Raw genomic sequence first — 26,847 nt, 5'->3', positions numbered from 1 at the left:
GTTGACTTGGTTTTGAACAGAATCAGAAGTTCTTGATTCATCTGATTCCTATTTTATGTGATCTCCAGAGAATAATGTATAATGTTACCAAACTATGTGATTAGTACTGTGAACGACAATTGTCTGAGATCAAGATCGTTTGGCCTAGTAATGTTGTTTTCTGATGCATTTAGATCCAGATAAAACACAAGGGAAACAATTCCCCTTGAATTCCAGTATCCATTCTGCAGAGGCAAAGGTTGGGAAAAAGAGAAAGAAAAAAGGAATTGTTCTGTCCCCCTCCTCAAATACGTTATGTTTGCTCCACTTGGAAAACTTTGGGTAACCTCTGTGAGAGCTACAGGTTTAAGCTCAGGTCAGTCACCTTATCTAGGGCTGAATCATAAAGCAGAATGGGTAGGACTGAGCATCTTTAGGTTTCTGGCTGTCCATTTGGATTGTCCATGAAATTGTGGTAATTTAAATCTCAGTTACTAGTTTTGTGGATCCTCCCAGATATTGGAATTAATGCGTATTATGCATTCCCGGAATAGGTTAATGAAATCTCCTGTGATTAAATAAGTGTGTTTGTGCCATTTATTTATATGATTTTTTAAAAAAAATCCTGACTACTCTAACTGAGGCTCAAGGTACCTTGCCGCATGTTTTTGCATGACATAGGGATAGTGATTGGAGAAACCCACACCGTTTTTCCTCGGTCAGAGAAGAACCTTGAGGAGATTTTTTTAAAAATATTCGTCTTCCCACAAATCTCTCTTCCAAAAGGTGATTTCTTCTCTCCCCTTCACACCAGCGAAGATATTTTTTCACAGATTTCTCTGAATGACAATAAAAGACAAGGAAATAATTACGCTAATTACTTTGGCATTTAAAACTCATTACCATCTCAAAAGGAAGTTTGGCAGAGGTAAAACAACATTCCTATGCTTAAAACCGGAAGGCACACACACAAAAGGGGAAAAAAGCCCAGCCTCAACAAGAAATGCTAGAGGGAGGACCATCCAGTCCAACCCCCTTCTGCTGAAGGAATACATGGGATCCAACTCTGCACCTCTCCCATGGTGATGCCAAGGTCTAATAATAATGAATAATAATAATAATAATAATAGGCAAGGAGAATGCAGATATCCACACACACACTTATAGTGTTAATGCCAAAAATGTGAAGCCGTATTTATATGTGTACATACACAGCTGTCTGTATGTGGTTGTATGTGTGTGTATGTGTGTGTATACACACACACAAACTGGGAGCAGCTGAAAGTGTAATGCTGCAGTTAATATGCTTGCACACACATCTTTGTGTGGTGGTATATGTATATATGGTATAGATATATATATAAACACATACATATACATATACACACACGCATATACACACACACACACACACACACAACTGTGGAGCACTGAAAGTTTAATGCTGCTGTATGTGCTTACACACACTTCTTTGTGTGTTTGTAAATATTATACATACATACATACATATACATTACAGACCACGCGCAATAATATATATATATATACACACTCACACAACGTGGAGCTGCTGAAAGTTTAATGCTGCATGTATAGGCTACACACAATCTTTGTGGTTGGTGTAGATATAATACATACATAAATATACATATCAATACACACACGCATATATATTATATATATAATAACACACGCACACAAACTGTGGAGCGCTGAAAGTTTAATGCTGGCATGTATATGCTTCACACACATCTTGTGTTTATATATATATATATTATATATATAATATACACATACATACAATACATATACACACAACCGCATATATATATATAAAATATACACACACACACACAAACTGGAGCGCTGAAGTGTATGCGCATGTATATGCTACACACACTTTGTGTGTTTTGTATATATATATAAATAATACAACACACACATACACAACACACACACATATAGATATACACACAGACAAACTGTGGAGCTGCTGAAAGTGTAATGCTGCGTGTATATGCTACACACACAGGCTGAAGAGTGTGTCTTGGCCAAGGTGGGCATCCAAACCCTGACCTCCTTCTTTTATGACCTCTTGGGTTGTCGGTGTTGTGACTTTGGAGGACTCTCCTGGCATGCAAGCTTTTTGGGTGGCCAGTGTCCATTCGAGGCTGTGAGAGTGTGTCTTGGCCAAGGTGGGCACCAAACTCTGACCTCCCTTCCCCATGACCTCTTGGAAACAGGGCTGTTTTTGTGTGTTGTGACTTTGGAGGACTCTCCTGGCATGCAGGCTTGTTGGGGGCAGTACCCCCTTCGAGGCTGTGAGAGTGTGTCTTGGCCAAGGTGGGCAGCCAAACTCTGACCTCCTTTCCCCATGACCTCTTGGAACATGACTGTTTTTGTGTGTTGTGACTTGGAGGACTCTCCTGGCAGCAAGGCTTGGTTGGGGGGGGCAGTGCCCCCGTCGAGCTGAGAGAGTGTGTCGTGGCCAGGTGGGCATCCAAACCCTGGGCTCCCTTTCTCCAGGACCTCTTGGAAACATGCTGTTTTGTGTGTTGTGACTTTGGAGGACTCTCCTGGCATGCAAGGCTTGTTGGGGGGCAGTACCTCCCTTCGAGGCTGTGAGAGTGTGCTTGGCCAAGGTGGGCATCCAAACTCTGACCTCCCTTTCCCCATGACCTCTTGGAAACAGAGTGTTTTTGTGTGTTTGTGACTTTGGAGGACTCTCCTGGCATGCAAGGCTGTTGGGGGGGGGCAGTGCCTCCCTTCGAGGCTGTGAGAGTGTGTCTTGGCCAAGGTGGGCATCCAAACCTGGCTCCCTTTCCATGACCTCTGGAAACATGGGCTGTTTTTGTGTGTTGTGACTTTGGAGGACCTCCGGCATGCAGGCGTGTTGGGGGGCAGTCCTCCCTTCGAGGCTGTGAGAGTGTGGTCTTGGCCAAGGTGGGCATCCAAACTCTGACCCCCTTTCCCCTGACCTCTGGAACAGAGTGTTTTTGTGTGGTGGGACTTTGGAGGACTCTCCTGGCATGCAAGGCTTGTTGGGGGGGGGCAGTGCCTCCCTCGAGGCGGTGAGAGTGTGTCTTGGCCAAGGTGGGCATCCAATCTGACCTCCCTTTCCCCATGACCTCTTAAAACATGACTGTTTTTGTGTGTGACTTGGAGGACTCTCCTGGCATGCAAGGCTTTGGTGGGGGGCAGTACCTCCCTTCGAGGCTGAAAAACTCCAAAACCAAATACATCTAGTCCTCAGCATTTTGGGTAGGGATATATTATTATTATTATTATTATTATTATTATTACATGACCTTAGCATCACCATGAGAGAGATGCAGAGAAGAGATTGGTCATGTCTTGCCTCTGAGGCGTGAGAGAATGTGACCCACCACAAAAGAGATGTGGGAGAATGAGGACCTGCTGAACTTTTCCCCTGCCATTCGCTTCTCTTTTGTCTCTTGTCCCTTAGATTGCAAGCCTGAGGGCAGGGATATCTAGTAATTGTGTAAGCTGCTCTGATAGCTTTTGCTGAAGAGCTGGGCATAAATTATATATTATTATTATTCTTATATATTATTATATTATTATTATATTATTGGCAAGGAGAGTGCAGAATTTCCAGAATGAGAGAGTGTGACTTACCCAATGTCACCCTGTGGATTTACATGGCTGAGCTGGGATCCTCCCCTGTCACCATAGAAATTCACTGGCTGACCTTGGGCAAGTCACATCCTCTCAGCTTCAACTCCAACTCCTAGGTATTCCTCATGGTAGGTTTTATTCATGGCAGAATTCTTGCCATCACACCCTACTCTGCTCCTAATGAGGATTCCTGCTTGGCAGAAGAGCATTGCCACTTGGCACCCGACCCCTCCCCTCCATCTGTGAGGGTCACACTATCTCAGCTTCAGGGGCATCCCATGACAAAACTACCCAATGTCACCCTGTGGTTTACTGGCTGAGCTGGGATCCTCCCAGTTCACAGAAATTCACTGGCTGACCTGGGCAGTCACATCCTCTCAGCTTCACTCCAACCCTGGTATTCCTCATGGTAGTTTTATTCATGGCAGAGTTCTGTGCATCAACCCTACCTGCTCCTAATTGAGATTCCTGCTTGGCAGAAGAGCATTGCCACTTGGCACCCACCCTCCCCTCCTTCCTTCTGTGAGGGTCACACATCTCAGCTTCAGGGGATCCCATGACAAAACTTACCCAATGTCACCTGTGGATTACATGGCTGAGCTGGGATCCTCCCAGTTCACCACAGAAATTCACTGGCTGACCTTGGGCAAGTCACATCCTCTCAGCTTCAACTCCAACTCCTAGTATTCCTCATGGTAGGTTTTATTCATGGCAGAATTCTTGCCATCACACCCACTCTGCTCCTAATTGAGGATTCCTGCTTGGCTTATTAGACTGCAGTTCCCAGCAGTCTGTGGTGCTATCAGAGCAGCTTACAATTGTTAACATTTCCCGCCCTCTCTCTCTGCACTTCTCCCATGGTGATGCAAGAGGTCATGCAATCATAAAATAATAATTGGCACATTCTCTCAGCCTCAGAGGCAGGACATGACAAACTCTCTCTCCAGCTCTCTCAAGTTGATGCTGCTAAGGCAACCTACATTTATTTTGCATTGTGTGTGTTGTGGTGTGTGTATGTACTTGAATTTCTTGGCCTTGGAGAACCCAAATCAATGTCTCCATGCAAGGTAATCTCCAGATCATAGTGATGTAACTGTATTCATCAAAGTGATTATTTTTTTATCATAAAATACCTGTCTTAATACCAAAAACTGTGGCAAGACCTTTCTACTAAGTTTTGAGATTTCAAGTTCTTCTGTTCTGTGAGAATTGATATCAGAGCATGGCATAAAGGGCAGAAGCCTCACCTTTTGTTATCTTTTGTTTTTCAAAGCAAAGCTGCTGTGATTAAGCAAAGTTGGAGCAAATCATCACCCTAACAAAGGCAATAGCCTCCAGGATGAATGGTAGCTTTTCTTACACAAAATATGCAAATAGTGGCTAATCGAGAGTCAGATGAAGGATCTTCTCTCCCCCTCATTTCAAATGACTAACCATCAATTTCTACTCATTGATCGAGAATTACTCAGAATTTCTCCCTCTAAACTGTTATAGAAATTGTCGAAATTGGCATTTTCTCCTAATTTTCGAATTTGGAGAATATTCTTTACATCCCTAGATTTGAGTATTGGATCTAAACTTTGGAGATTAGGGTGTGAATCCTGCTTGCCCATGGTAATCATGGGTTACCTGGGGTAGGTCCAGCCTCAGGTGAAGGGAAAGCAAATCCACTCTGAACAACTTTTGCCACGAAAACCCTGTGATAACTTTGCGTTAGGGTCTGATAAGTTGAGATGACCTGAAGGCCCACAAAGCTATAATGTAACAAACAGAAAAACATTTTAGTATTAAGGACACAAAAATGAATTTTAAACATGTTGAAAGACATCAATCAAAAGAGTTACCCCACTCCACCAAAAGCTGACTTGAGCAAATGATCTATCAGCAATAGCCCTCCTGAATAAAAAGTGTTGTTTTCCCATAGGAACAAGGGGATGGGAGTGTAAGTTCCAGATTGGTAGCAGTCACCAAGTAGGGCCTTTCTTCTGTCCCTATCAAAGATGCTTCTGAGGGTATCAAGACTTAGATCCAAAACACACTGCAGAAATAATCCAGTTTGAGACCATTTTAACTGCCCTGGCTCAGTTCTAGGGAATCCTGGGAATTGTAATTTATTGTGGCAACCAGCACTCTCTGACAGAGAAGACTAAGGACTCTACAGATTGTCCAGAATGGGTGGTGCAAAACCACCCCTCTCCTAGCTGGATTGGGGCCATGGCAACTGCATGCCATAGCCACGATCTGGCCTTTCCAAGGTGCAAAAAGGAGCTGCAAAACGTGGCTCCTTTTTGTGCCCTGGAAAGGTTGCCGTAGCTGTGCTGCCATGGCTTGGCAGTGTTCCTTTGGTGCTGCGGCATGTAGATGCAGTGGTGGAGGAGCGCCATAATGCCACACACTGTGTGGAGTGGTGTGCAGCATCATGCTGCAGTGGGGGCAGAGTCAGGGCATGCATCATCTGGATGCGATGTCTCAGCTCCGCCGCCAGGCTGTCCTTAATGGCAGGTCTGAAGAGGGCCTGGATGCCTCACAAAACTACAGTTCCCAGAATTCTCTAGCATTGAGCCAGGGCAGTTAAAGCAGTCTCGAACTTGATTATTTCTGCAGTGTGTTTTGGATTGCGGACATTTCTGATCCTGTATGGGAGAACACAATCCTTCAGACAGCCATGACAGAGGTTTCATGAAATGATTGAAAAATATAGATATAAAAATTAACCAAATTATCCAATGAAACATTGAAAGAACAGAATCCCACATGCACTAATGGTAAATGACAGGCATATTCTATACACAATGAAAAGGGCCAATTATGTTTTCAAGCTAGATGACTGCTGTGGAGATTATCTTTATCTATAATGGGTCAGCTTCTTTGCTCTGCAATCCTATTTCCTTTTGTCTAAATCACAATTGGAACTCCTCAGCAATTTGAGCAGGATTCCAAAATAAGTCATAGCATGGCAGATTCATAAAGAAATGTGCTGCTGCTTCAGGTGTGTATGATTAAAAACTCTCCCCATGTGCATCCATCGCCACCATTTCGTTTGAAAATAACACCAGCTATCAGTTGACAAAGGGTGAGGCTGTATTCCTCCGGGAAGTAATTATAGCAATGCAGAACAGAAGGTAAAATTGCCATTTGCAAGCTATTTTATTAGTCTGTCCCAAATATTTATCACAGTATTAGTGAAGGAACAATTTTATGTAGATTTGGGAATGTGCTAATAAAACTGTATGGCAATAAAATGCTGGAGTTTCACAGAAGCTGGAATAAAATTTACACTCTGAGTAGAACAAATTTTCCAGATTCACTAGAATGCTTTTCATGGATAAGGCATATGGAAATGGAGGATTTGTGTGTATGAAATAGTATTTCAGCTTTTAGACTTCCAGGTTTTTTTTGGGAAAAAATGTTTACAGAGTGCACTAAATCAGAATGGAAGAAGCTATCTAAACCTTGTATGTACCACATGTGTGTCTTATCTTGTCTCTTATCTTGAATAAATAAAGTTGTGTGTTAACCATATGAAAACTTTAAAAAAACAGTGAATCACTGTATAGGCCTTTATGAAGCCTTTGCATATCTATGAATTTAAAACCTGACCGTGAGTGAAGATAACGAAGCCATAAATTTCTTAGCACTTGTACATTTATTTAGCAGAGATCTCTGTCTTCTAAATCATGGATTCAGTGCTAACTTTTCTCCTCTAACTTCTTTCTGAATTGACTATCACACATATAAAAGCAGCAGCTTCATTAAATTATTTCACTGAAAGCACAAATTGCATATAGGCATCATGCAAATGGGAAATCACATCGCTTTAATCCTCTACAATGCACTTGAGAGTACTAACACCTATTAAATCGATACGTAACATGTTCTTTTCCCCATTAGTAGTCAGAGAACACACAAACTACCACATTTATGAAAAGCTTGGGGGTATTGATCACTTTGCATATGCATACATTTCAGATGGATTGCTTCCACTGCAGCTGATACAAAAATTGTTGAGAGCTAGTTTACTTTTCGCAACAGTAGAAAATTGCCCAAAATAACATTGTGAGGTCAAACTTTGAGATGGCTGTAGCTTGTTATTACTGCAGATCAGTAAGAGATCTCATTGTTGATTTTGGTTCAGAATAAAATAACATTTCTTATAATTGGAAATAAGGCTTTCAGAACATAGATCAACATTACCTATTCATTCACACACATCTACTCAGTTAATGGCTTCTTTGTGTTTCATTATTGATCCTCCCCAAACACTGTAATGATAAATTTCCTTTTCAAAACATTGAAAGTCAATTTTTTCAAAAGACAACAACACAACCCATGCACATTTAAGACAGTTCAGACTGTTTCATGTTGACTGAAGTTCTCCAAGCCCTGAAATTAGAGCATGCCTGAACAGAGCTCCCCATAAGCAGGAATGATGGGCAATGTCAAATGTAGTGCTTACTTACAACATGTTCTCCAAGCACTTATGCTTTGCCATGGATTTTCAAGTCCAAATCCAGATGAAGAGAATGGAGTGCCTGGGAGTCCAGAGGAATAAATGGTGAAAGATCTGAAAACCATGCTTTATGAGAAATGTCTTAGGGAGCTGAGTATGTTTAACCTGGGGAAGAGAAGGTTACAAGGTGACATGATAGCCATGTTTAAATATTTGAAGATGGAGCAAGATAGTTTTCTGCTGCTCCAGAGACTAGGACATGGAGTAATGGATTCAAACTACAGAAAAAAAAGATGCCACCTATACATCAGGAAGAGCTGTTTGACAGTGGAATGTACTGCCTTAGAATGTGGTGGAGTCTCCTTCTTTGGAGGTTTTTAAACAGAGGCTGGATGGCCATCCATTGAAAGTCCTTTGTGTATTCCTGTACATCAGGAAGTTGGACTGGATAGCTATGGGGCTCTCTCAGCTCTATGATTATCTGATTCTGAGAAAGATACCCTGACTTGCCTTGGTCCTATAAGGTGAATCTTTGTCCTGTGGGTTGACCTATGACTACTGGTTGCATACATCAGCATCTGACAAGGTAGGCTTACCAGTGAGAGATTACAGCAGGAAAGTCCTCGTCTGATGCAGCAGGCATGACAGTGGTACTGTGTCTCATACCTTGGGGTGTGATGCTTGTAGCTTAGTTTTCAGTACCATTTTTATTAATAATAGTGCTAGTAAGCAAGTACAGAAAGTATTTTTTGCTGCTTTTAGCTGTAGGCCATTGCAAAGATGACAGGTAATGTGACATATCAGTTAGGAAAAGCCCAGACTGAAATACAAAAAGGAGAGATAAATACACATTCTAATAAAACAATCATGTTCTGAAACAAGCTTAAAACTTAATAGTAATAAAATTACTCACAAACTAGATATGACATATCTGCTGGCATAACCAAAGCTATAAAATACGCATTAAATATGCATTACTTATTCTATTTAAAAACATTCAAGTTGAACATTTGCAGATATTGCTTGAGAAATTAGTTCTTTCAGATCTCTAAGTCTCCCTTACAGCCTAGTGCCATTTCATCCAAGGTTCTTGCTCTGCTTATCTTTTCTGCAGTCACATGTAATGCAATTTAAGTCTGAAAGTAGGGGGATTACTATATTGTGTATTACCCTCCTACTACACACAGATGCAAAATGATAAAAAATGCTCTCTTTCTTGTATACAGTGGATAGCATACATTGGTTAGCAAAGAAAATAATGCCTTAGATCTTCCAGATAACTATTTTCATGCGTACATGGAATGTGGTGGTATCTGTTGGAATCTTAATTCCCTAAAAGCCTTCCTCAATAGTGGAAAGGTGATAGATATTGCAACTGCAATACCCCTCATCTCACTTGTTCATACCAGCATTTGTGTGTGTGTGTGTGTGTGTGTGTGTGTGTCTTGAATTGGGCTATGGCTCCAGAGACTAGGGTTTGAATCCCACTTGGCCATGGTAGCTTACTGGGAGACCATGACAAGTTACACTTTCTCAGCCTGAGAAGAAGGCAAGGGCAAACTGTCTATGAACAAAACATGAAAAGCCTGTGATAAGTTCACCTTAGGATCACCATAAGTTAGAAATGATCTAAAGGCACACAACTACCACCATCACCACCACAATCACTATTTCATTCTGTCTGCACCAGTACCAAAACATTATTTTACTGACTATAGATTCAATAGAGGGCAGACCAGTTTCTGCTACCAACAAGGCAGTTACCTAGCATGAGTGCTAATATTTTCCTAAGAACTCATTCTAGAGAACTTTCAGTATGGCAATATTACAGTATCACCCTATACAGTAGTCCCTCGGGTTACGAAATTAATTCGTTCCGCCGCTCCGTTCGTAACCCGAGTAATTTTGCAACCCGAAAAGGCTTTCCGTTAGCGCTGGAAAGCCGCTAGCCGCGCTTTGCGTTTGAATTTCGCGCCGAAAAAATTTCGTAACCCGAAAAAAATATCGTATCCCGGAACAGTTTTTTCCAATCTAACTTTTTCGTATCCCGGAAATTTCGTAACGCGATCAATTCGTATCCCGGGGTACCACTGTATTCCAACACCATAATACATCTGAACAGCCTTTCTCACAAATATTTTAAAAGTGTGCTTGACCAATTTACCACCCGCAGGAAGAACCCAAGGATCTAGATCAGTGGTTTGCGAACTTTGGTCCTCCAGATACCCTGAACTTCACCTCCCAGAATTCTTGACTGCTGGCCATGCTGGCTAGGGCTTCTGGGAGTTGAAGTCCAAAATACCTGGAGGACAAAAGTTTGGGAATTGCTGTTCTAAATATTATCATTTTAAATATTTTCCTGTTAAATCTCTCATTAAAATAAATACCCAGATACTGAAATGAGATACATTGCACAATAGACTAACCATCCACTGTCCCCTTGTGCTTTATTTGTCTTTTCCCAAATACGTCTATCTTAATTTTTAAATACCATAATTTATTCTAAGATGCCCCAGTTTACAAAAGGTATTGAACTTGGCTAACATGTCTCAATCCTATCTGATTAAGGGACAAAAGAACTACATTATCTGCATATATCAGAATTAGAAACTTGAAGGCGACATTTAATTGAACTGGAATATTGAAGGGGGGGAGGTGCCAGTAAGAAAAGAGTGCTAGAAAATAGTGCCAGAAAATAACAACTCTTTTATAGATTTTAAAGAGGCCACAAGGTGTAATCTTGGCATCTAGTGGGTGAGTGGGTTGGGAATGTATTGATTCTTAGAAAAAATGGGTTACTTAATACTTTATATCTCAACGCATATGTACGCTACTACTTCTTCCTCTCAGGGTCTTATACAGCATATAAAGTTAGACATTAGAGCTTACATGCTTTTTCTGTTGAGAAAGTAAAATTTGAAACAAAGCAGTGGATCTGAAGAGAGTTCCTGACCGTGTAATTTCAAACTTTTCCTTAACTGTTAACAATCTGCCTCCCAACCTATCTAGTCCTCTCCAAATTTCACAAGTTCCAAGGGATTCCATATTTTTGTAGCTGGTGAAAATGACAATGAGATAGTGAATGTGAGTGAGTTGTGGATGTAATTGTGGGGCACATCACTTCCACCATTTGGGTGCTCCCATTGCTCTGTCTACAAGCTGTATCAGTTAGAAATTTCTTTTCTCTCATCCATCATATTGCATAAACCTGGACTCTCATGTAATTCAACATTACTGAGAGTCTGTGCAGACAGCGCCAAAGGGGCGGCCTCCAGCCACTCCTTTTACAGCCAGATCGGGGCCACGGCAACTGCATGCTGCGGCCCTGATTTGGCATTTGCAGGGCACAAAAAAGAGCCATAAAAAGTGGCTACTTTTTGCGCCCTGGAAAGGGAGCAATAGCCATGGCACTGTGGCTTTACGGTGCTCCTTTGGCACTGCGCCATGCAGACGCAGTGCCAGAGGAGCGTCATGATGCTGCATGCCATGTGGAGCGGCATGCAATGTCATGCCGCCCTGGGGGCAGAGTTGGGGCATGTGTCATGTGGACTCCATCCATAAGTCATCCTTTAAGGTTCGTCTGAACAGGGCCTGAGTGCCATACAGAACCTGGCATAAGGGCTATTTGAATAGGGCTAGAAAAGTCCAAGTCTTCACTATTTAATCCTGAAGCTGTAGGCACACACACTAATTTCATTGTTTCAACAAGATGGTGGTATATACATTTAACTTTTCTCCATAAGAGAACATTTTTTGGAGACAAGAGTTTAACTACTATGTTGTGTTTTACTGGATTTTCAGCTTTATATCACAATAATTTTACAGCATTTTTGCCTCATTAGGGCCTGTAGTACCTTTGGTACACTTTGGTACTTTTATCCCATCACTTTCAGAGAGTGATTGTTGTTTCATCATCATTTCAAAGACTCAGGATAGATCAGCACATAGAACTGTGTCATGTACTTTCACAATCCCCCCCAAAACATTCCTTGGACCAAAGTGAATATCTATAACTTCTCCTTTTCAAAATCCTTTAAGATACTTGATAGATTTTGACATATTTTCCTTTAATCTTCTTTCCCCCTCTGGACAAAACAGACCCAGTTCACTCAGTTTCCTCTTATGACCCATTTTATAGATCCTTTGTAATCCTTGTAGCGTTTGTTCTGATCCTTTCCAAAATAAAACACCATCCTGAGACTCATTAGTGAATTGATACAACCCTAACAAGTATCAGTTGCATAAGTTTAGCCTACTGCCTGGACTGTTTTTCAATATTCACCTCTGGAAGTCAAAGCTGTAGCACAAATCTAGTCCATGTATTGGGCTGGTGAAGGCATGAACGAAATCAATCCCCATTTCATTAGGATGGGATATTGTAGTTCCCCAGATTAAGTTTTTGTTGTAGAATCCATACAGATCAAGACCTGCAATCTAAGCATTCCATGATGTCATCTAAAGAGCTGTAAAGATAAAAAAAGAGATTCCATCTCAGCATTAGGAAGAACTCCCTGAGAGTAAGAGCTGTTCGACAGTGGAACACACTCCTTCAGAGGGTGGTGGAGTTTCCTTCTTTGGAGGTTTTTAAACAGAGGGTGGATGGCCATCTGTCAGGGGTGCTTTGATTGTATGTTGCTGCATGGCAGTGAGTGGAATAGATGGCTGGAAGCTGGAATGGCTCTTACAAATGCATAACCTAGAGTTACACACTTGTGGCTGGTTTATATTTGTATTCAGGGATATGTAGGGGTTGTGCAAGTCCTGCAATCTCCACGTACCAGAGAGCAGCAACAATGATTGACAAGGTTCTCTTTCCCTGTTGATCAGGAAGCAGCTGAGTGTTGTTCCTGTCCGCTCCTATAAATGATCTTCAGCACAAGGGGAAATTGCATTGTGGTCCAGCTTCTACTTATCACACCAGAGATCACTTATGGCGGGGAGTGGGATGGCAGCCAGCTGCTTCCCAAACAACAAGGGATCTGCCCTTTATCAATTGCAGCAGCTGCTTCTTAGTAAACAGGGATTGTGGCAGGGGAATTAGGCCAGGATTCACTACATAGCAACATAACTACAGTGCCTGACTTACACCTTCATTTTTGCAAAACTTAATATGAAAAAGTAACTTTTCAAGTTCAGTTAAAATGCAGATGATAAGAGAATTCCTGGAAATGTTTTCCACAAGAGGGCAGCATTGTACCAAAAAGAGGAACATGGATGTGGGACTTGTAAGCAGCAGATACAGATTCAGAATAGTGGCTTCTCAGTTTCACACTAATATATAAAGGGAAATTGGTCTAATAAATCTAGGGGTTAATATTGTGTTAGCCACATCACCAAGGTCCATAATCACTGCTCCTGATTCACACACCCCTCTTTACTGCCTGTATCGATTTTCACAAAGAAGGGAACTTACATCAAACTCCTCCCCATATTTAAGGTAGTATGTCCTTAAATCTGAGAGGATATTAGCAGCAGCTTCTCAGCAGAATTAATCCATGATATTACACTTTGCAATATTCTGGTAAGGTCATTGTTTTGTTTCCATGATTTTTTAAAATTAAAAATTAAGTCTGTTCCATAGACGATGTGAAAAGTTCTGCTGACCATGATTTCTGCAAAGTGTGCACAAAACGCAGGATGACTGAGAAAGAAAGGTGCAAAACTGAACAAGAACAGCTGTTCTTTTGTACAGTTCTTTTTGAGTCACCCAGTATTTAGGTTTTGGATCATCATAATCACCATCACCTCATTCTCTTCCTTCCGACTAGAAGCATTCTTTCTTTTGTCTGCAAAGTTCACACATTCCTCTTTTTTTATTTCAATGGGCATCAGTGCAGATGATTGGGTGGGTGAATGGGTTTGGCCCTTTTTTATATTAATCACAGAAAACTGGCAGTATGAAGCATGCCAGTTGTCAAGGCCAGTTTACAAAATAAAGAAAAGTAAGCAGCAATTAAATTTTGTTTAGAATTCACTTTGTGTATTCCTGCATGGCAGGGGATTGAACTGGATGGCCCTTGTGGTCTCCTTGAGCTCTATGATTCTATGTATTATAGCCTGGGAGCTTTTCATCAAAAGGGACTTGAATGCAGTTGTAAATTCTGGCACAGACTTTCTATTGAGCTATAACAACTCTTTGCTGCTTTTGTTGTTTATTCTTTCATACATACATACATACATTTTGTTGTTTATTCTTTCATACATACTGGAGGAGAAGAAGGGGGGGACAAAAAATTCAAGGATAACAGTTAATGAAGTGTGTCTAAGAACATTCAATCTCAAACATTTTTCTTAGTATCTTGTGTGCAAATTGTCAAGGTTTTTGTTCATTAGAGAATCTTATTTGAGATCCTTTCAGGAGAAATTGAGGATCTGAACCCATTTCAGCCCCTGTTTAGATTGGGTTTGGCACTGAAACAACCTTGGTTGCTCTGATAGATGAATTCTGTCAGGAGAGAGAGGAGTGGGTCAACTCTGTGGTATAAGAGCAAAGTAATATGATAGTTCTGCAGAATTATTTAAAGAAGATAGTTTTGGGGACTGGCATATCTGCTTATTTGTGTAATGGAATCCTGTAATGTGCCATCCTGTCTCCCATATGTATGAGCATCAGTTTGGATCAGTTTGGATCTCATGTGTATGAGCATCAGTTTGGATCAGTTTGGATCTCATCATTTGAGAGGGAGAGAAGAAATGTAAATAATGAAAACCCAATCTTCACTGGTTTTCTATGTGAAGACTCATAGCTGTAGGGCAGTTACAAACCTAGAGTTACAGATTTGTGACAGGTTCATATGCTTGATCTCTATGTATTCCCTAGTTCAAGGGATACATAAGGACCATGAAAGTCCCCCAATGCCCACTTCCTGGAAACAGCCACTGCAGTCAAACAGGGGTCTATTCCCCTATTGATCAAGAAGCAGTTGACTGATGTTCCCACCAAACCCCATGTGCAGGTGTGCTCTGGTGGAAAGAGGAATTTTGATGGGCCCTGCTTCTGGCTGTTTCACTGGAGATCACTAACCAGATGAGGTGAGAACATCAGTCAGCTGCTTCCCAGTCAACAGAGGAACAGACTCTTGTTGCCTGCAGTGGCTGCCGAATAACTAGGGATGATGGGGATTGAGCCAGGCGACACCACATAATTATGGAACCATGTATTCATACCTATTCATAACTGCCTTAGTGAATTCTGGCTGCCATTCATATTTCTCAATAGTCTGTAATAGTTTTCCATAAATGACAGGTATTTATGGGCCTGTCATTTCAATTTCTCTTTGTCTTCTGGATCAGGTGAGGATAAAAGGGACTGGCTATAAAAGCCCGGATGAAGACCAATAAAATTAATACTGACAGACCCCATGGGTAGAAGGTTCTGAGTCTGGAAAATCAATGTTTAACTTATCCTGGGAGGGGTTGTAATCTATCTGAAAGATTCAGAGCTTGGTGTGTTTAAGATTCCTTCAAATCCAGCATTGTCATTGGATCTGTGAGACTGGATTTGTGCTACCATGTGGCCTTGGTAGCATGGAAGCACCCAGCTGTTTCTGGACAGGGATAGTTTGCCTATGAGAGGCTATGTTTCCATGATCTCAAGTCTGAATTGCTGTGATACCTTGTATACATTTGCCCTTGAAGATGACTTGAGTACAGAATTCAGCTGCCAAAATGTTTACTGGTTCTGCCAGGTTTGTTCATTTTACCTTGGTTTTAAGAGATCTGCAATGACTTCCAATCTGCATGCAAATCCAATTCTAGGTTCCAGTAATTACTTTCAAAGCAGTGAACAGTTTGGGATCCAAATAATGGAAGGACTGCCTCTTCTTGAATGACCTAGCCTGAGTTCTTATGGTGCAGTTCTTTTCCAAGAGCCTCCCTTAAGTGTGCTATTCAATAATAAAGAAGTATATTTTTTTGGTTGGTTGCACCCCAGTTATGGATTGCTCTTCCTAAAGTGGGGCACTTTGTGCCTCCATTACATCCTTTTGCTTGCTAGGGTACTTTCATAAGCATTTTAGTATGGAAGATGCCTTTACATGTTGTGTGTTTTTAGTTGATGCCTCATTTGATCATCAATGTTGTGGTTTTATTCTATTTTTAAAATTGTATTATACATTTGCTGTTCACTACCCTATTATCTATTGAAGAAAGGGTGGCATATAGGTATTTTAAGTGAACAAACAGTGGAAAATGCAGCTGTGGAAAATACCAACTGTTGGCAATGGTGGAAGTTATGTGTTAGCTTTCATGAGCCCAACTGAAAGAGTTATTCTGTTGTTGTTGTTGTTGTTTGCCTCCATGTCATGTTTAACTTAGGGTGACTCTAAGGTGAACTTATCATAAGGTTTTCTTGGCAAGTTTCATTAGAGGGGGTTTGCCATTGCCATCCTCTGAGGCTGAGAGAGTGTGACTTGCCCAAGGTCACCATTTGGGTTTTTATGCTCAAACAGGGAATCAGCCCTGATCCCCTGAAGTAGCAAATAAACCTTTGTTATCCAAGAATCCATTTTACTGCCAGACAGTGCCACATGTCTGGACAATTTTGCCCAGATTGGTGTGTGTGTGTGTGGGGGGGGGGGGAAGAGACTGATAGCCTGCAGAACTGAAAGAAAGAACTCTTTTCTGGGTGAATGTGGTATTGGAACATTGAGGGAAAGACAGGTGGAAGGAATTGGCTGAAGTGTGGTGGGAGACATAATAATAGTAACTTCGAGCAGCCACTTATCTATTGAACCCTGCTTTCTTGAAGGGCTGATGATGGCAACCTGATTCATCTTGGAGCTCAACAGTGTGAATGGAAGGTTGCCAACCAGACTGCACAGTGTTTTCATATCTACTTTTCTTTAAAGGACTGGCCATCAAAGTTTCATGCATAAGAAATGTGTGATTTGTCCTCCAGCAAAAAAGAGGGATGAGGTGGGGTTTACAGTTTTTCAGCAATATAGACTCTGTCTGTAAAATGGCCATTTATAGAACAGAAGATAAAAGGCACAGAACCACATTTTCAAAAGTGCTCATGAAATCCATGGTGCTCATCAAAGCCAGCAAGAAAAATCTATTTGAAATAACTCAGAATTAAAGGTGATATGTAATAAAATAAGGGAAATAGTAAGGCTAGAACTTAGATTTTGTGAAAATCAAAACACCTGAAATGCATATGCAGGGAAAAGCAGAAATGCAAATCATTTGAGGGAGCAGTAGAAATGGAAATCATGAAAACCAAATCTACATTAGCTTTCTATGTGAAAACCCAAGCATTCATGTAGTAATTGCAGTTATTGTTTGATATGCATCAATTGTCTGTAATCAGCTCTCCATAAATGACAGATCATTATGGATCATTGCCTCCTAACTGAGGCAGTTATCTTACAATGGAAACTAAACTGGGAGATGATAAGCCCTTTTGCTTATCTGAAGTGAATGACAATTTGTCCACAGTTCTTGCAACCCAGATTCTGGGGCTCCTATGAAACATATAGGTTTGTTGTGGGTTTTTCGGGATATGTGGCCATGTTCTAGAAGAGTTTATTCCTGATGTTTTGCCAGCATCTGTGACTGGCATTTTCAGAGAAACATATAGGCCTTGGGGAACAGAAACACTGTTGAGGCCTTCCTATTTCATACCACATGAGCATATATATTCAAACATCTCTTCTACATCATTGGTTACTGAACCTTAGAAGCCATGCTTTCCTGCACAGGTGTTACAGAGATCTCAGAACATAAGATGAACCATGTTGTCTCAGACTAAACTTTTATCTAGTCAAGCATCTTATTTTCTCCAATGCTCAATCAGATGTCTATGGGAAGCCCATGACAGGACATGAAGGTAATAGTTTTCCAAGTAACTAAGCTAAGAGAATTACTATCTGTGGCAATGGTGACTTTGCTGGCTGTGCTACATAACAACATAACAGCAGCCCTCTTCTGAATATGGATGTTGTGAAGCTGCCCAGTTTAATTTCTGCATATGTAAGTTCACTTATAAAGAAGTAACCGCCATACAGGATTCCAGACAATGCTGATTTTTGGGGAGTTGTAAAAATCAGACATACTTGACTAATTTTTAAAAGTGTTTTAATTATAATGTGGTAATTTTATCTCATCTTGTGATTTTATCACTGATAGCTTGTGAGGACATTAATTGTAATAGAAAGGTGGTATATAAAGGTAAGAAGTAATATTAGTTGGGTAGGGGAAATCAGACACTGAAGTTTATTGCATGGGCCCTGAAACGGGCCTGTTGCGCCCTAAAATGGGAGTGCGCATGCAATGGGATGGGGCTAAGAACAGCATTTTACTGCACAAGGGAACACTGCCACTTCTGCTGGGCATTCCAATCGCATTCTCCCTCCGTTCCAGAGGGCACAATTTCTGAGAATGCTTTAGAACAGTTCTCAGAAATTGTGCCCTCTGGAACAGAGAGAGGATGCGATCGGAATGCCCAGTGGCGGTGGCGGTGTTCTCTTGTGCAGTAAAATGTGGTTCTTAGCCTCATGCCATTCCGTGCGTGCCCCTGCACGCCCCCATTTTAGGATGCAATGGGCCCATTTCAGGGCTTGTGCGATAAACCTCCATGTTTGATTCTTTACAGAGAATGCTTTGCAATGGTTTACCCCATGGTTCAGACATGCTGTGGCATTGTTTTTGCCTGCATTTCTATACTTACAAGTTTGGACTCCGGGGCCCATAAAAAGGCCCACACATTTCTCTCTGAAATCTGAAATTTGTTAATGCTTGCTCTCAGAGGCAGGGAAATCCTTTGCTGGATCTGGTGCCCTGGCCCATCCCTAGGGTCAAAACCTCATGGTAGCAGCAAATATCCAGCAGATCATGGTGTGGTTGTTGGCATGTAGGGAAATGATGTGGTTCCCAGTATCCAGAGGCCATTGAGGCTCTGATCACATACCCAGCGGGGAAGGGAATGTAGATAGGCCTCGAGTGCAAGTAAAGACAGGTCAGGCAAATTCCTGAAAGCAGGTCCGGCCATATGGCATAGAAATCTTCTAGTATTTTGCCACATGCCATGCATCTATTGCCTAATTAGACTTTGCCTAGTGTTCAGGCTGTCCACAATTATATAAAATGTCACCATCTAGTGAATAATTTTTAATCCTCTGGGATTCTTCTTTGGGTTGAAGATTCATCAACAAAACAAGAAGTCAGCCAGGGCTGTATTTATGTCTCCATGGTATCCCAGAGGCCTTTCAGAATGTGCATAGATTTATGAATTCCTGTTAGGCAATATTGTCAGTAATACTTGTGAAATGTGTGTAGGATGGCTAGCAATAATAGATGCACATCCCTATTCAAGTTCTACTGCAAGGTTATTATAAACTTTAAACAACTGTAATCTTTCTTCACACACAGGACAGATGGTCTCTCCTAAAGACTGGCCTTGCTTATTTTTCCATCCAGAATGTCAGCCAAAGGTTCTTGAAGAAAAACCATTTGGCCGCTTTTGCTTAAAAGGAAGTTTTTCAACACGAGGTAATTTGGATGTTTCAAAAGAATTTTGTGTGCACTCAGAATCTTTAGAAATTGATTGTTTGGCAAAGCATTAAACACTAATGGGGATGACTACAGCAGTTTCTTTGTCCTTTAAGGAGAGACGACTATTTTTGGATTTTCTATTGAAGGCACATGGTGGTTTTGATTGCTCAGGATGTTTAGAAAGCATTATATATGCATGTTCACCACAAATGTAAGTTGACTAATTTATCCTGGACTGAATTTTAGTCCATGAATTAAAATATTTGCCTACTTTGGAACTGATTTTTTTTAAAAAGAACATAGACCTAATGCCTTGTCAGTGCATTTTAATCCATGCATCAAATTACTGTTTACAGAACAAAGATACTGCATCAGGCTAAATCTTGCTGTAACACTATTGATATTGGTCCAACTTTGTTCTATTAAAGGGGCTGGGTTTTGAAGGATGTCTATTCCATGGATTTGCCTCTTTTGTGTCATTGTCACTGATATCCACAGAATGTGGCACTGAATAGGAACATTTAGGCCTCCTAATGAGTTGGCGCAGGAAAAATGTGACAATAGATGGCATGAATAAGGAAGAAGAATCAGGCGAGTCTAGTAAAGCATAATGAAGTACAAAAGAATCTAGTTATAAAATCACTGGTATTCAGAAACCAATTGAGATCCAAATAAAAAACTTACAGTCAGGAGTCCAGAAGTTGAAAAGTAAAGGCAATGGCAGTAGAGGCCTTAAGGGGGTAGAGTAGAACAGGCCAGCCTAATACATTTTTCTTCTTGAGGTGGAGCATCAAATGTTCCTCCCAACCTAAGTACATAGTACCTAAAGCTAGGAAAATTGGCACATGAGGCAGATAATCTCACAGGCAACATCCTCTTTCCTCAAAATAAAAACTATGTCTGTAATCTTGTACCAGCTTCCTAGCTAAGTATGCAGAAGGATCTTGTAGCACCTTTAAGACTAACTGAAAGAAACAAGCTGGTAGTATGAGGTTTCATAGACTTGAGTCTACCTCCTCATGCATCTGAGGAAGTAGACTTAAATCTACGAAAGCTCGTTACAAGCTTCTTTCTTTCAGTTAGTCTCAAAGGTGCAACAAGATCCCTCTGCATACTGATTTTCTAGACTCACATGGCTATGTCTTTGAATTCTGCCACTTAGCTAAGTATATTTAATTAAGTAATCTCTCCATGTCTAACTCTCCCAAACCTGAAAGAAATGTCATTTAACCATGCTTTGATCACTGGAAGAATGGGCTTCCTTCTCCCCATACAACTGATACCTAGTCAAGTATTTTGGCTCCCTGGAGTATCCTGGCCTCGGAGTTGCCTCAACCTCCCCTCGTTGCCTGGCCCTCCATTACTGTGCCTGGGTATCCCACTGCGCTGCTCAACACATTTACTGTGGGTCTTTTGCTTCTGGGGTCAGAAGAAGGTGCCCAGTGATGATCACATGGCTAGGTGCCTTATTCTGTCTATAAACATCTGTACATGAGATGGAGGCACCTCTCCTCTAACAGCAAACTGCCTGGGGCTGGTTTTGTGTGTGCAAACGATCACTCCCAATACAACTACATGCCAGATGGGAACAAGAGATTTTGCTGGTGGGATGACATTGCAGAGGCTACTGGCATAACCTGAAACCAATGCAACTCTTCTTCTCTGGTCCTGGTGTTATCTTAACCAGTTGAGCTGGCAACCTTTCATGTCTATACTTACTGAATGCTAATTGGCATGGCTTGCAGACTTCCTGTTTGCTTTGCTACACCCAGGATCCATTCACACTACACAATTTAACACTATTATTCCACTGGTTGCCACAGTCCCACGGTGAATGGGGAGTGATCAGGGCTGGAGAAACCAGGGGCCGCTTCAAGCTGCCAGTCTGCTTGACCTCTAAGAATGTGTCTTTTCTCTGTTGTGTATGTCTCCTCGAGAGATCCTTGAGAGATCCAATAATATTTCTCACATTTCCCCAAATTAACAGGTTGTTGTGGAGGTATGCTCCAGATTGGGAGGGGTAGCTAATACCCCAGAGGACAGGATTAGAATTCAAAATAACAGATTAGAGAGTTGGGCCAAAGCTAACGGGGAGAAATGTAAGGTACTACACTTAGGCAGAAAAAATATATGAAATGATAGGATGGGCGACAACTGGCTTGACAACAGTACATATGAAAGGCATTTGGGAATCCTTGTAGAGAACAAGCTGAACATGAATCAACAGTGTGATACAGAAGCTAAACAAGCCAATATGATCCTAGGCTGCATCAATAGGAGTATAGTGTCTACACTGAGAGAAGTAATAGTAGCACTTTATTTTGCTTTGGTCAGACTTCACCTGGGGAATACTGTGTCCAGTTCAAGAAGGATGTTGACAAGAGGAGGGCAACCAAAATGATAAAAAATCTGGAAACCATGGCCTGTGAGGTGTGACTTAGGGAACTGGTTATGTTTAGCCTTGGGAACAGAAGATTAAGATATGTCATGATATAAATATTTAAATATTTGAAGGGGTGTCATATTGAGGATGGTGCAAGCTTCTTTCCTGCAGCTCCAGAGAATGGGACCTGGAGTAATGGATTCAAACTACAGGAAACGAGATTCCACCTAAACATTAGGAGGGATGTCCTGACAGTAAAAGCTGTTTGACAGTGAAATATGCTCCTTTGTAGTCTGGTGGAGTCTTCTCCTTTGGAGGTTTTTAAACAAAGGCTGGATGGCCACCTGTCAGGAGTGGTTTGATTGTGTATTCCTGCATATGGGGGTTGAACTGGATGGCCATTCCAACTCTGTGATTCATTTTAAGCCTTCCCATGACTTTTACTTTTTTCTAAACTGAAAAACTGTGTGAATTTGTGTGTGTGTATGTGTTGACATTTCTCTGTCAAACAAAGGAGGAGATGTACATTAAAGGAATTTAGTGCTCAGAGATGGAAAATAACAAATGTTTAGATGGCTAATAACAGCTGTTTTAAGCTGCAGGGTATTCCTCTTCTTAACTGATATCTTAGCAGGAATGTCATTATCTAAAGGCCATCAAAAGTTTATTTTCTTATTATTTCATTTTTATTGGTGTCGATAAAAAATAATAAAAATGAACACTCCACTGCAAAAAAAGATTTTATTGCAGTAATAGTAGCTTTTAGAATGAAAAAGTTGTAATTATATCAACTTGGGAATCTTTTAAGCTGCTTCTAATAAAAAGATATAATGAGAAACTAGAATTTTATATCCTTATTTAAAAAATCTAACAGCTAAAAAAAACCCAAACCCTCAAACCCTTCACAGCTACCAAAATATCATTTGAAGAAGCAGGCATTTTCAAAAATGACACTGTAAGGCAGGGAGCATTTTCTGAACTTCTGACAGATGCAGCATACTTTTAAGAGAGAAAAAAAAACGGGAAAATTACTTTTAGAGTCTGAAAGGGCTAATGTCATTGGGAGAAGGAGTCTGGATCAGCCAAATACTAGTATGAGCAGGGCTAAATTTTTATTATTTTTGCTTGTTTAACAGTCATGTCCAAATTGCATATTTCATACCTCTTGAGACTTGTGAAACAAATTATACCAAGCTTCATACATTCACACTTTTATAGAGTATGCAGTGTATTTTGTACATATTAAATCATGCATACTCTTTAAAAATGTGGAATTCTATTTGTACAGCTGGAAAGCACACAAACATACCTTCAGGTCAAATGTGTACAAAAATTTGAACATTAAGAAATTTGAAAATGTGCATAAACAATGCAAACTTTATGGGAAATATATATGGGAAATATGTATGTATGAGTTTTATATACATGAAGAAAAAACTATGTTTCTCAATCTGACATAGACAAAGGATGGGATAAAACATGGAGAATTGCAACACTGAAGGTGAGAGTTGTTGAATTCATTAGGCGTGGGTACAGGGCCGGCTCATCCATATAGGCAAACTAGGCAGCCACGTAGGGCGGCAAAATTTAGGGGTAGCTTGGTGGCTCTTTTTTATAACTTTTTTGCGTAATTAAACAATATTAAAGTGAAAACTCATTACAGCAAGCGACGTAAAAGCAAGCTGCCGTATAACCATTTCTTTGTACAATGGCCAAAACATAAATGTGCATCCCTTGAGTCCGTCGTACGGTCACATGGCACATCATCTGCCTTGAATGCAACCTCAAGATCAATGGCCCCCTCTCCTCTCAACCCCACCTGCCTTACCCTTGGTGCCACAACACGAAACGCCAGTCACCACTCATCTTGAGTTTACTGTTTACAACGAACAAACTAGTCTGTTTTTATGTTTTGCATTTTTGGTAGTGATCATGCAATAGTGTTTCAGTGTTTGTGTTTGATTTTGAAAGTTTGCCTAGTACGTTTAATACTGTGTTGCATTCTTACAATAAGTTTTCAACTAAGTAAAGAGAAAGTTTTAGTTGTTTAGGTGAGTACTCTATTTATTATTATATTATCATAGGGGATGGGGGGGTATCTTATGTCTTTTATCATTACATAAGCAGAAATCAGAAAAAGAATGTTGTTCTATAAAAAGCAATAAATTAGGCCGCAGAGACAATACAAGCAGAACAAAATGTCTTTAACCTGTAAAGATCTAATTGGCTTTTTGACTAATTCTCAATACTATGACGAGAGATTGGAACCTAAGTTTTATATCATGTTTAGCTTTAACAAACGAAACAGCGGAAATCAAGGGGTGAAAATAATTGTGAGGGGCAACAGGGGATGCCAAAATATTTCTCGTCTAGGGTGGCCAAATACCTAGATCCGGCCCTGGATGGGTTTACACTGGCCAGAATACCTTAGCTGCTCCCAGAATATTCTGGCCCCACAACTGCCCCAAATCCCCCCATGCCCCACTGTGCCACCTGTCACCACCCCTGCTGGTGTGAGTCACTCCCTCTGAGATCATAAACAAGGCACCCAGTATGGGTCACATAGCTGGGCACCTCGTTGTTATCTCAGAGGGACTGACTCACAGTGGCGGTGCCAGATGGCACAGTGGGATACCCACATAAACAGCTGCCTAGAATTACTATGGAGTGCTCTGAATTTCCCTGGAAATCCAGAGCAAAAGGTAATTTGTAAAAGAAAGCAATTTTAAATTGTTCCCGTGTGGACAGGGTGACAAGAGAGCAGGGGGAAAGTGATATACATGGCCCTTGTAGACATGCCCATAGTTGCATCCAAAACAAGTTAGTCCCAATTGAAATCAGTATGAAAAATCTGTCAGAACAAACATAAATCTCAGTGATTTCAATTAAATGTAAGTGTGATTATCTTGTCCTCTGCTTTAATTCAGAAATACTGCTCTGATGATCTGAAAGGGGCAATCCCTGATGTTGTATTAATTTGAAGTAATTTATAGATTTATAGTTTTTTGTGGGTTTTTCGGGCTATGTGGCCATGTTCTAAAAGAGTTTCTTCCTGACGTTTCACCAGCATCTGTGGCTGGCATTTTCTGAAGATGCCAGCCACAGATGCTGGCGAAACGTCAGGAAGAAACTCTTCTAGAACATGGCCACATAGCCTGAAAAACCCACAAAAAACTATGGATGCCGGCCATGAAAGCCCTTGAATTTATAGATTTCTTTTTCTGTATTTAAATTGCCCTATAATTATTCACACAGTTGTTGTTATGTGCTGTCAAGCTGGCTTTTACTTATGGCAACCTTATGAATGAGAGACTTCCAAGAGATCCTGTTATTATCAGCCATGCTCACATCTTACAAACTCAGGGCCAAGGCTTTCTTTATTGAATCCAGCCATCTGTAAAACAGTTTTCTTTTTTCCTTTCTGACTTCAACTTTCCCCAGTCCTATTGTCTTTTCCATTGAGTCATGCTTTTTTTATAATGCGTTCAAAGGATGATAACTTCAGTTCAGTCATGTTGACTTCTAATGAGAGTTCAGGCTTGATTTGCTGAGATAGGAGTGGTGAAAACAGCTACATCTATGTATTAAAACTGAACGGATGCTGTAAACACAGCTGGAAATCCAGTTGAACTGACTGCTTTCAGCATAGGCTGACTCAAAAGAGGCAAGACCATGTAGTAAATCAGTCAGAGACATACAGGATACCTTACTCTGTGGATTAGCACTTTGATCTCTCAGGAAACATTAAAATGAATTAATTTCATATCTTATGGATGCTAGCCACTCTGTCATGGCACACAGTTTTGGGAGTTGGTGCTTGACAATCTACAACATGGCATTTTTCATTGTCACTTCTGTGAGACATACAACAGTGATTTCCATTTAAAAGACAAATCTTGAGCTATTTAAAGTATGCTCTAGGAAGCCGTATGCTATGACCACAACACATGCAGTTTTCAGGGCTCTAACAATGGAGATTAAGGAGGGATCAGATGTATCAGAAGGTCTAGCAGTACAAGCAGAGAGGATCCAAAATAGGTACTGGCATTAAGGCAGAGCTGAAACCTGAGCTTGTCAAATGAGTTAGAAATTACTGAAGTTGTAAGCTGAAAAGCAGCACATTCTCCAGGGCCGGGCCTGTCCCTGTCCATGAGGTATGTCATTTTTGATTGGTCATTCTGCCTGGAGTGTCTGAGGATTAACTGAAAGACAACAAAGTCTTTAGACACTCCTGACAGGATGGCCAATCAAGCCTGAATCCTGTAAGCATGAATGTCTCCAACTACGTAAAGGTGAATCTCTTGCAGGGATGGGGAGTTACTATGGTGTTCTCATATAATGTACCACTTGGCTGGCTCTGTGCTGAAATAGTTGTCTCAAATGTGAGTTAATTTTCCTGGCCTAAATTTGAATGGATGCACTATTAGAAGTTTGTTTTTGAAGATTAACTATGCAAAACATGCAACCCATTTGTGTGATTACATAAACACACACAATTCATTGTATTTTATGTATAGATATAAATCTTGACAATTGTTATCTTGATGTGCAAGGATAAACCGTTTCCATAGTATTCCTCCTGCTATGGGGAGTTCTTAAGAGTTCCTGAGAGGTACTCACACTTTTGAAGACTTTGGGGGAATTATTCTGTGCAGAAATTACATGTGGTTTTGTGTGTGTGTGTGTGTGTGTGTTTTCTGCACAGAACACAGTTCAAAAGTTGTTTCCTGTGCAGAAAAAAAGTTTTCTGCAAAAAGACATGTTTTGGGGAATGGCAGAAAAACCTGTGTTTCTCCAACTTGAATGCTGCAGTTGATACAGTTCCAAGGGATGTAACCTTGGCTCCAGCTGGTTCAGTGTTACTGAATACTTTTCAATTTGTACAGCCTGAGGATGTGGACAG

The sequence above is a fragment of the Sceloporus undulatus genome, chromosome 5, assembly GCF_019175285.1.
Source record: "Sceloporus undulatus isolate JIND9_A2432 ecotype Alabama chromosome 5, SceUnd_v1.1, whole genome shotgun sequence".
NCBI lineage: Eukaryota > Metazoa > Chordata > Lepidosauria > Squamata > Phrynosomatidae > Sceloporus > Sceloporus undulatus.
This window is presented reverse-complemented; position numbering follows the sequence as displayed.